At 37.5% G+C, this 11132-nt stretch overlaps 1 pseudogene; it reads left to right on the plus strand.

Moving 5' to 3' along the window:
• The first annotated feature begins 10280 nt into the window (after positions 1-10280).
• Positions 10281-11040, plus strand: LOC103209737 (annotated as a pseudogene).
• The last annotated feature ends 92 nt before the right edge of the window (positions 11041-11132 follow it).

An 11132-nucleotide genomic window follows, 5' to 3' on the forward strand; every position in this document is an offset into this window, starting at 1 on the left:
CGGCCAGAAGAATGAACAAATCTGTCCTGGAAGAAGTGCAGGCAAAATGCTCTTTAGAAGCCAGAACGTCCAGTCTTCATTTCACATACTTCAGTCATGTCAGAAAGTTCTGGTCCCTGGAGAAGAATATCGTGCTTGGTACAGTAAAGAGTCAGTAAATTGATTGACACAGTGATTATGACAATGAGCTCACACATAGCAAATATTGTGAGGATGGTTCAGGATGGGACAGTGTTTCATTCTGTTGTACATAGGGTCTCTGTGAGTCAGAGCTGACTTGCCAGCACCTAACAACAACAGCAATATAAAGGAGCATGATTTAAAAAAAAAAAAAAAAAATCATCAGACTTCTCATAGGAAGCTAAAAGGAAAAAAAAATAAAAAATTTTGAAATAAAATGATGTGTATTTAGTCAGACTATCAATCATGGATGACCGCTGTAGAAAGATATTTACAAATATTGAATCCTGATATATCCCTCTGACCAGCAGTAGTGGCAGTACCACTGGTATAATCCGGTATCATGGAGAGTAAACCAGCTCCCAAAAAATCTTGGGAAGGCTTGGTTCAGATTCCAAAGAAAAAAGTGGCAAAGGCCAGGTTGATTGACTAAAAAATTTTAATAAAGAAAAACTTATACACTGAAAGTAGTGCAGATTCCCATAGGCCAAACCCAGAAAATGCTGATTACTCACCTGGGTTAAGATATTGGCTAGCACAGGGATGTTTGATCTAACACTTATATACTCAAAGAGTGGGTGAATTACAAAGGAGGAAAGGAATGTGGTACCATAGCTTTTGCTGGAGGAAGGGAGGAGAATGTAAATTCTGAAAATCTTGAAGGGGGAAGTGGCCCTGAGAAGTTTACTAATTTAAGGCAGTGACCCTTCCTTGGGTTTCTGAGGCAGTATCTCTATGGAAATAGATGGCCTAGTCTCCCTTCCAAGAAGTGGCTGGTGGGTTTGACCAACCAGTCATCTGGTTAGCAGTCAGATGCCTGAGACACTATGCCATAAACTAGTAATTAAGTACAAAGGGAGTAAGCGAGGGAGGAAGAGAGGGGAGTCTGATAAATATCCTTGTCTAACTAGGAACAGGGTATGGTGGGGTCTGTCACTCCTACTCAACCCCAGAGTCTCTCATGCACAGAATCCAAATTGGACAGGTCAAAAACCCCACAAGCATACAAATCTTCAGTCTTCGGGAATCTACTGGAGTTTTCACTCCACGCAGTTGAATAAGCAAAGCAAAATAATAATAAAAAAAAAAAGACAGAGAGAGAGAGAGAGAATTGGTATACTGGAAAGAAATAAAGCTTTTTTATAGATGAATGAAAGAATTCCCAAGTTAACGGTCAAGGGAAGGAAGTCCCTCTAAGCAATAAGCTTAGAGAAGCAATTGTTCAGATTGCAGCAGAACAAAGGACTTCAGGAGATATTCCTCGAGACAAAGTAAAACCAATCAATTATATGAGTTTGTTTTCCACTGAGGAGATATGCAGAAGACTGAAGATGAACTAGTGATGAGCACAACAAAAGATGGCCAAATGAAAAAATAGTGAGGAAAATAGGAAATGTAATGGTTATATATTACATGTTATATTCTACTAGTTCATGTATATAAGAATAATATTTACATGGCTACAGTAAAGGAAATATTTTATACTTACTTGGGCAATAACTATTATATAATTCTAGTGGGATCCATTTTACTCTGTAATACAGGTGGTCACCTCAAGTTGGAATCAAATGGAGGACATTTTTTTTTTAATTGAGACGTGTGTGTACATGTATATTCTCATGTGTGTGCAGGTATTTATATGTATGTTCTTCAACAGGTAGAGAGCAGGATAAGGAAGCTAAAATCTTCTCTCCTGTTTTCTATTTAGGGAAATCTGTAGATACTACCTATGTTTGAATAATCAATAAAGAGAAGAATTCACAGATTAATAAAACATATGCAGGTAAATAGCAGAATAAACAGCTAAGAATATAAAATGTTTAACTCTGGGTATTTGGCAATTTGGGTTATGGAAAAGTACAAGAAAGGACTGCTATTTTCTTGCAAGATGCAAGATTCATAGAGATATTGAACTCTTAAAAGAAAAAAAAAATCATGGAGTTGATTATGACTCATGATGGCCCCAAGTATGCCAGAGTAGAACTATGCTGCAAGGATTTTTTTGGAAGGAGATCACCAGGCCTTACTTAGGAGGCACTTCTAGATAGAGTCCAATACCATTAACTCAAGCTATGTGTAACCCATGGATTCCCTTTTAATAATTGTTGTTAGGTGCTGCAGAGTAGGACCCTACTCATAAAGACCCTCAATACAACAGAAGGAAACATGGCCTGATCCCGCATCATCCACACAAATGTCATGCTTGTGCCCATTGTCACAGCCAGCATGTCAATCCAGGGGAAGACTCTTTTTTCACTGACTTTACCGAGTATGATATCTTTCTTCAAGGACAGTCCCTTCTGACCACATGACCAAAATATGAGAGGCAATGTCTGTCCATTCTTGCTTCTAAGGAGCATTCTTGCTGTACTTCTTCCATGACAGATTTGTTCATTTTTCAAGAAGTCTGTGGTATATTAAGTATTCTTCACTAACACCACAGTCCATATGCATCAAATTCTTTGGTTTTCCTTAATCATTTGCCCAGCTCTCACATGCACATGAGGGTATTAATAATATCATCGATTGGGTCAAGATCACTTTAGTCTCCAAAGTGACATCTTTTCTCTTTAATGAATTTTTAAAGAGGTCTTTCACAGCAGATTTTCTCAGTGTAATACATTATTTGAATTTTTTGATTGCTGCTTCCATGGGCATTAATTGTGGATCCAAGCAAAATCAAATCCTTGAGAAACAGGTATAATTCTGATGAAAATAAAAAGTATAGAAATAAAGTTAAAATTAAAAAAAAATCAATATTTCTGAAAGAGAAGACAAGTTTATAATTATAGTAATCTTCAAGAGGAGGAAGAAAATAGCTATGGAAGCAGTCTTGGTTTTCATTTGTCAATTATTTTGTACTTATAAAAATATGTGCCATGGGTATGTCTAACCTCCTCATAAATTAATGACATAGTGCACAAAGGGAAGAAAAATCCAAAATTGAACTTGGAATATTATCATATCCATCACTGACAAGTTGATTCTGACTCATAGTGATCTTAAAGGACAGAGCAGAAGTTCTCCAAAGGATTTCCAAGGTTGTAAGTTTTTAAGGAAGCAGACTGTCACACCTTTTTCCAACAGAGCAGCTGCTGAGTTCAAACCACTGACCTTTCAGTTAGCATCTGAGTTCTTAACCACTGTGCCACCAACGCTCTTAATTATATCATCACTAACTTCCCTCAAAGCTATGTAGCTATCTAATTTTTTAAAAATAGGCACAAAATAGGTAATAAATTTCTATTGGATGTCATAAAAAAGCAGTATATAGGAAAGTTCTCTCTGTCCGTATCAACATTATTTAATTATGAATATATTATTTAGAAATATAAATAAATATTAAAATTAATATCTTTACCCTTCAAAAACATTTATTAAACATTGCCTATATTTAAATTTTCTGTTAAATAGAAACAAATGTTACTACATCTTTCTGACTTCAGGATTGATTTTTCTGAAAAATTAACATTTTGATATTTAGATATTTTATGCAATAAAGGCAGAGAATTTTTTTTACACTGTTTGCCATTTGCCAAGGGAGTTTGTAAATAGAACATGTATCTATCCCAGGATAGCAACTACCTAGTAAATAGGTCCAGATGTTTAGGATAACAACTTTCCACCTGCATGTTTTTAGGACTACTTTACCTTCCTCCTCTCCTCCTCCCACCAAGTTCCCTTCTGTCATTACTTGTTTAATGTAGCAGATGTGGATTAACTAGGGACATATAAAATCTTTTTAGAAATTGAACAATTACAGATTTTATCAACATGGTAATAAAAGTCATCGAGTCTTTTAAGCTCAGAAGACCATTAAGTGCTAGAAAACATTTAAATAAGTTTATAATTATCACATTCATATTCACTGGTAATAAAAAGAATAGTTCATATGACAGCCACAAAGAACTTTAGGGAGGTAGAATGGGTTTTTCTTATAAAATATAGAGTGTGATCTAAACGCAGTTGCTGCATTTTCAACTCAGGAGAATTGGAGAGATGGGGGATTTGGTTTCCCAAGTGAATGGCATAAAGACAGCACTAGAAAGCAAAGTACCTTCCTGTATAATGTGAGGAGCTTGTCTTTAGGGAACCTTGTCCTGTTCAAGCAAAGGAAACTCCAATAGAATCTTGAACATGCCTGAGAGCTGATCTATTCTTATGCAGATGCAATAACCATAGTTCTATATGGCAAATTCCCTTCCATGCCTGATGCTGGCTCCTCTGCCAAGCTACTGAGGGAAAGAAAAATTATTACACTGTATGTCCAATTGATTCTGCTTCTCTTGTGGAGTGTGTCAAATAAATTGCATTTTTCCTGAGACCATTTAGATGGAGTATTATCCTGCTGTGTTTCTTTGGATCCTGTACAGATTTCTGATTGCTGAATTGTAACACTAATCATAATAATTATCTATGTAATAAGTTCACAATATGAATTGTTACAGATGGTCACATTTTCTATCACAGAGCAATCAAGCTTATTTGTACAACCTACTTGCTCCTAGATAAAACAAAAGGCAACATGTAAGTTTCTGTATGTTCATCACACATTATAAGTGGCAATTTAGGTCTAGTACATCAGAGAAAATGAGAGATGATAAATGAGAGTGCTAAAGCACTTTTCAATAAAAGCATATTTGAATTTTACAGATATTATCATTATATATCCAATTAAATATCAAAGATATGATTCCTTTTTTTTTTTCCAATCACAGTGAGCAATTTCTTTTCTCCTACCTAGAATTTTAAATCCACTTGGATGATGGAAGACATGCAAATAAGTTATAATTCAAATATAATAGCAATATAAGTATAACCTATTAAAATAGAATATGGAGCATATTTCTGACCTTCATAAAGAGGTTTTTCTAAGATTGACTGCAACAGAAACAGATTACCTTCAAAGTCACTTAAACACTTGCCATGTGGTGCTTTAGGTAATGTGCCAAATCTGGTCACAATTTACAGGAGATGTCAATACTATGGCATTGAAGAGAGATACCTAGTTTTTGTTTCCTTATTACTGATTCTGAAACAAGGACCAATTTTTCTTACCAATCTTTCCAATTAGTAAGCCGAAAAATTCATTGGAGTGAGGGAAAAATTACTTTTTCTCCAACTTTTACTTACTATTTCATCTAATTCTTTTATATTTTTAAACTTTCAAATTTACAACCCAAAGGAATACAAACTCTCTTCTAGGACTTCCTAAAGACATAGATTAATTCATTTAAATTCCAATACAAATAACAAAGGTAACAGTCTTCCATAATGGTGCCTGGTAGATAGTTAATGATTTTAATATTTTCAAATATGAATGAATATTTCATGAGTGATTGTTTTAATTAGGTATTAAAGGTTACACAGTGCAGTAAAAATCTAAATACATTTATATACTTACCATGGCTCCTTCCGAGGAGTGGCTGGTGGGTTTGAACCTCCAGCCTTCTGGTTAGCAGTCAAGTGCCTTAGGCACTACATTGGGCAATCTACTTCTGTACTGATACAGCCTTGGAAACCCAAGGAAGAGTCACTATGAGTCAGTATGACTCGAGGGCAAATAACAACAACAACAACCCTTACCATGGCCCAGTGAATTGCTTAATATGGCTCTTCCTGCCTTGGTCTTTGTGACTCCCACCAGATGACTGGGTGGGATCATGAAAATTTTAAGTGCTTAAGGCCCACCATGGATTGGATAGCTTGTTAATAATGCAAGTATGACAGATGGTACCCTTGTATGGGTGGGGCTGTGTAAATAATGTGTTTGGAACCCTAACATGGAGATCAGTCAATGTTGTCATCCCACTAGGCTTAAAATGAGTCATCCTGGAGTTGGAAATAGGGAATCTTAGTACCATGAAGCAAGAAGAAACAGGAGTAAAGCACATCCTTGGACCCAAGATCTTTGCACTGAACCTTCTCAATTCAGGAGACAGAGAGAGAGCTGTAACACTTTGCTGAGAACATGGAGAGATGGCAGAGAGATGACAGTAGCAGAAGCAGTAAAACCCAGAGACCAGCAAGAGACAGAGAAGAGGGCTTCCCACCCATGCAGCAAGAAAGCTGAGGGCCTTAGGGGAGCATGCTTGCTGGTGGAGTGAGGGCCTTTCTGCAGAGCTCAAAGGTCTTTGTTACACTTGCTCAAGCAGGGCAGGGGCTGAGGCCAGTGAGAAGTCTTATCTCCAACATGGCTAAAAGGACACTGTCTTGTTTGAAGAACTATATCCTGAGTAGTTTCTGATCCTGAATTGTAAACTGTTACTTCCCTAAAACCTCATAAACTTAAAGATTGTCTATGAGTTCTGTGTGGCCATTGTAACCAATTGTCCCACCCAGCAGAGAAGCAGAGAATGTTGTGAGAGAAAGGGTTGGTGTCAGAAATGGTAAAAATGGTTGGAAAGTGGCAGCATTTCTGATCTTCACCTCATAGAAATCAGCCTTGGGTTGATCCTGCTGATAGTGACTCTCTCTCCTTTTTGTGAAGTTAAAGGAGATTAAATGATACCTCATCCACATCTTTTTTTCTCTTTTTTCACTTACAAATATATGAAAAATATAAATATGCCATAGAGATTTTCCATAACTATGTATTAACTCTCTATTTTTCTCTAACCTGTGTAATTTTCTTTGGTACTTTTTAAGGGTGAAAATTACAAAAAAACCAAAGCCACTGTCCCTGAGTTGAATCCAAATTATAACAATGCAAATGACTATAAGTCATGTTTATTGGGAGTCACCGGGGTTTGCAAACTGTAAATGGCTACTAACCAAAAAGTTGACTATTTCTGTCCTCTCAGAGGCAAATCTGAAGAAATCTTAGTCATCTACTTCTGAAAAATCAGCCATTTAAAACCATGTTGAGCACAGTTGTTTTCTGACACACGAGTCGCCACGTGTTAGAATCCAGTAGAAGACAGCTTTTTTTTTTTTTTAATATTTATTGTTTTTTACTCAGTAGAAATTGACTCAATAATAATGGGTTTGTTTGTTTGTTTGTTCATTCAGTTGGGTATTGCAACTGTATGTATTATTTTATTTAACCCTCACAAGAACTTCATAAAGAAGAACAAGTATTATCCACATTTTCAGTATAGAAAACTAATTTTGAATTCTATTGCTTACTATGCCTTCCTGAGGTAATGCAGCAGGACATGACATTTAGCTTTCTCATTCCTGAGTAAGAGATCATATACATGGATGCTTTCAAGAAAAGGATTCAGAGGTGTACAACGAGTGAAGACAAATCGAAGAGTTTGTAAGAATACTGTCTAACGAAATATTACTTCCAGATGTCCCCGTACATTTTTCTTAAGTTAAAATCATGACTCATGCAAATATAGACTGAATGTTAATCAAATCATCATTATTTAACTAATCATTGAACTAGTAAAATGGTAAAGCTGAATCACAGAGCATTTTGAAGAACTGTATATTTACAGGCATTTAAAATGTTAAATATAGAATTGTTCAATGTGTGACAGTGGAGTAAAAGAAAATAAAGAAAAATTTGAGATTATTTTTTCTACTGGGCATTATTTGTATCTTTATCAGGCAATAATATGTAAATGTATAATTTCCCAAACTAGATCTTTAAATGACTAAGTGCATTGCCCTAGATCATGAAATAATCTGTAATTGAGTTTGACAGTGTTTCTGCACTCTCTTGACCTTATTTCTATGTGTTCAATATATTTTCTTTACATAGTTATCATCCCTATTTCTTGACATCTTGCTTGTGGCTCTGCTGTCCTTCACATCCTGAGGCTCCCTTCTTATTCAACCTTCCCATTTAAATTCTCTGCACTCTGATATCCTATAATTTCCCTATAAGTATAGTTTTTTTTTTTTTTTTTTTATCCTATAATTTCCCTATAAGTATAGTTTTTTTTTTTTTTTTTTGATCACTTCTCTTTGGTATTCTGAAGACCCTTTCAATCTGAAATCCCTCTAAAAATATCTAGAAATTACTCTTCATTTTTATTTTAACTGTTTTTGACATAAATACATCTTATTATCCAGACACTAGTATTCCTATGTTTTAGTTTTAACAGAAGTGTGGTGGCTCAGTGGTAGAATTTTCACCTTTCATGTAGGAAACTGCGTTTAATTTCTGGCCATTGCACCTCATGGCAGCCACAGCCTACTTGTCAGTGGAGACTTGGTGTTGCTATGATGCTGAACATGTTTCAGAAGAAGAAAGTCCTGGTGATCTACTTCCTAAATTCAGCCAATGAAAGTGCTATGGATCACAGTCATTCCCAACTGATCATGAGAATGACATAGGACTGGGTAGTGTTTTGTTTTGTTGTGCATGCAGTGCTCATGAGTTGGGGACTGACTTGAGGGCAGCTAACAACACTAGTAATCTCTTAGTGTATCTTTCAATATTATGTATTTATTTGTTATATTTTTGTTTTCTGAGAAATATCATTAATCTGATCTGCCAATTTGCAAATTTGTACCTCAGTTTTATCTGTAGAGATCTAAGTTCCATCTATATTTAAATGAACTATTATGTGTATATGGAGCTCTGGTGGTGCTGTGCTTAAGGCATTGGGCTGCTAATGAAAGGGTCAGTAGTTTAAAGTCCCCATCCCCAGTGAAAGAGAAAGATGAGGCCGTCTTCTTCTGTGAAGATTTACAGCCTTGGAAAGTCTATGGTGATTTCTATGAGTCAGAATTTACTTTATGGCAGTGTGTTTAGTGTGTGTGTGTGTGTGTATACATGCACACTATTTTGGTTACCTAGTGCTGCTCTGACAGGAATATACCACAAATGGGATGGCTTTAACAAACAGGAATTTATTCTCTTATAATGTGGGAGGCTAGAAGTCTGAGTTCTAGATGCCAGGTTCTAGGGGCTGGGTTGAAACCCCTTGACCTTAGGCTTCAGCTCTGCCTCTTGTTCCTGGCCCACTGAAGTAAGAGGCATCTCTTCACTCAGGCAGCTGCAAGCTACTGAGGCTGACAAACTCAAGGTTGGCAAGTGAAAAAGCACAGTCCCAGTATTGCCAAACCACATGGCAGACCATTGATTCAACATCAAAAGTCCCAAGTTCAGCAGTGCATGACAGGCTGCTGAATGAAGACTTGGCTACATGCAGGGTTCAAGTGTGCCAAAAAGCTGAAGACCTTCCTCAAAGCTGTTTCTTATATAGTGGAAGCAGACCATATCTGTAAAGCAGCTACTCAGTTGCTCCAGTAGATTCCACCATGCAATTGATTGCCAGTCTCACCATGGGGCATAACTATATCCAGGTGCCCAGCCAGTCAACCAGGCCCAGACAGGGTGACAAACAAACTTAACCAGCCCCCAGACACACACTCTTACATAAACCAATAAAACAAAATCAAACTCACTGCCATTGAGTTGATTCTGACTCATAACGACCCTTCCTTGGGTTTCCAAGGCCGTATCTCTACAGAAGTAGATTGCCCTATCTTCCTTCTGAGGAATGGCTGGTGGGTTTGAACCTCCAACTTTCTGGTTAGCAGTGAAATGCCTTATGCACTATGTAAACAGAGTATATATATATATATATACATATATATATATATATATATATATACAGAATACATATTTTGCTTATTTTGTATGTAGTTTCTCTTATTTTTTCTTGATAATATCTTCCCTTTTGTCTTTCATTCTATTATTTGGCTAAGTTTAAATCTTGATAAATATGTTCTAATACTTCTGCTTCTGGCAGGATCAGTAGTTATGCTTTTCAAAAGTCTTGTTATTTTTTCCTTAAGAGTTAATTTTCCTCTAGAAAAATGAAATACCCTGTGTATTAATGCTAATAAAAGAAAGCCAAACTCTAGGTATCAACTCCAGTTCGCTAAAGGGATTTTGGGGGAGGGGAAATGGAGGAACATCATATTGGAAAATCCAGTCACCAGAAAACTATTAACAATAACTCACTTTATTAAGCAAATCCTTATGTAAATGATATCAGCATTTACCTGCCTTCCTAGGAGAATTAGCATTAGGAAAGGACAAAAAAAAAAAAAAAAAAAGGGCTCTCTGCTCCTCCCCATTCGACAGACAGCTGCACCTCTTGCTTGTGCAGTCCCAGCCGCTTCTGTGAGACACGATGGTGAAGGTCGGAGTAAACTGATTTGGCCGTATTGGGCGCCTGGTCACCAGGGCTGCTTTTAACTCCGGCAAAGTAGATGTTGTTGCCATCAATGACCCCTTCATTGACCTCAACTACATGGTCTACATGTTCCAATATGATTCCACCCATGGCAATTTCCATGGTACTGTCAAGGCTGAGAATGGGAAGCTTGTCATCAATGGGAAGCACATCACCATCTTCCAGGAGCGAGATTCCCACCAACATGAAGAGGGGTGATGCTGGTGCTGAATATGTTGTAGAGTCTACCGGCATTTTCACAACCATGGAGAAGGCTTGGGCTCACTTGAAGTGTGATGCCAAAAGGGTAATCATCTCTGCCCCTTCTGCTGATGCCCCCATGTTTGTGATGGGTGTGAACCACGAGAAGTATGACAACTCCCTCAAGATTGTCAGAAATGCCTCCTGCACCACCAACTGCTTTGCCCCCTGGCCAAGGTCATCCATGACAACTTTGGCATTGTGGAAGGACTCATGACCATGGCTCATGCCATCACTGCCACCCAGAAGACTGTGAATGGCCCCTCTGGGAAACTGTGGCGTGATGGCTGTGGAGCTGCCCAGAACATCATCCCTGCATCTATTGGCACTGCCAAGGCTGTGGGAAAGGTCATCCTTGAGCTGAATGGGAAGCTCACTGGCATGGCCTTCTGTGTCCCCACCCCAATGTGTCCATTGTGGGCCTGACCTGCCATTTGGAGAAAGCTTCCAAATATGATGACATCAAGAAGGTGGTGAAACAGGCATCAGAGGGTCCCCTAAAGGGCATCCTGGGCTACACTGAAGACCAGGTTGTCTCCTGTGACTTTA

This window comes from Orycteropus afer, unplaced genomic scaffold, assembly GCF_000298275.1.
Source record: "Orycteropus afer afer isolate SDZICR_OR568_19922 unplaced genomic scaffold, OryAfe1.0 scaffold00523, whole genome shotgun sequence".
NCBI lineage: Eukaryota > Metazoa > Chordata > Mammalia > Tubulidentata > Orycteropodidae > Orycteropus > Orycteropus afer.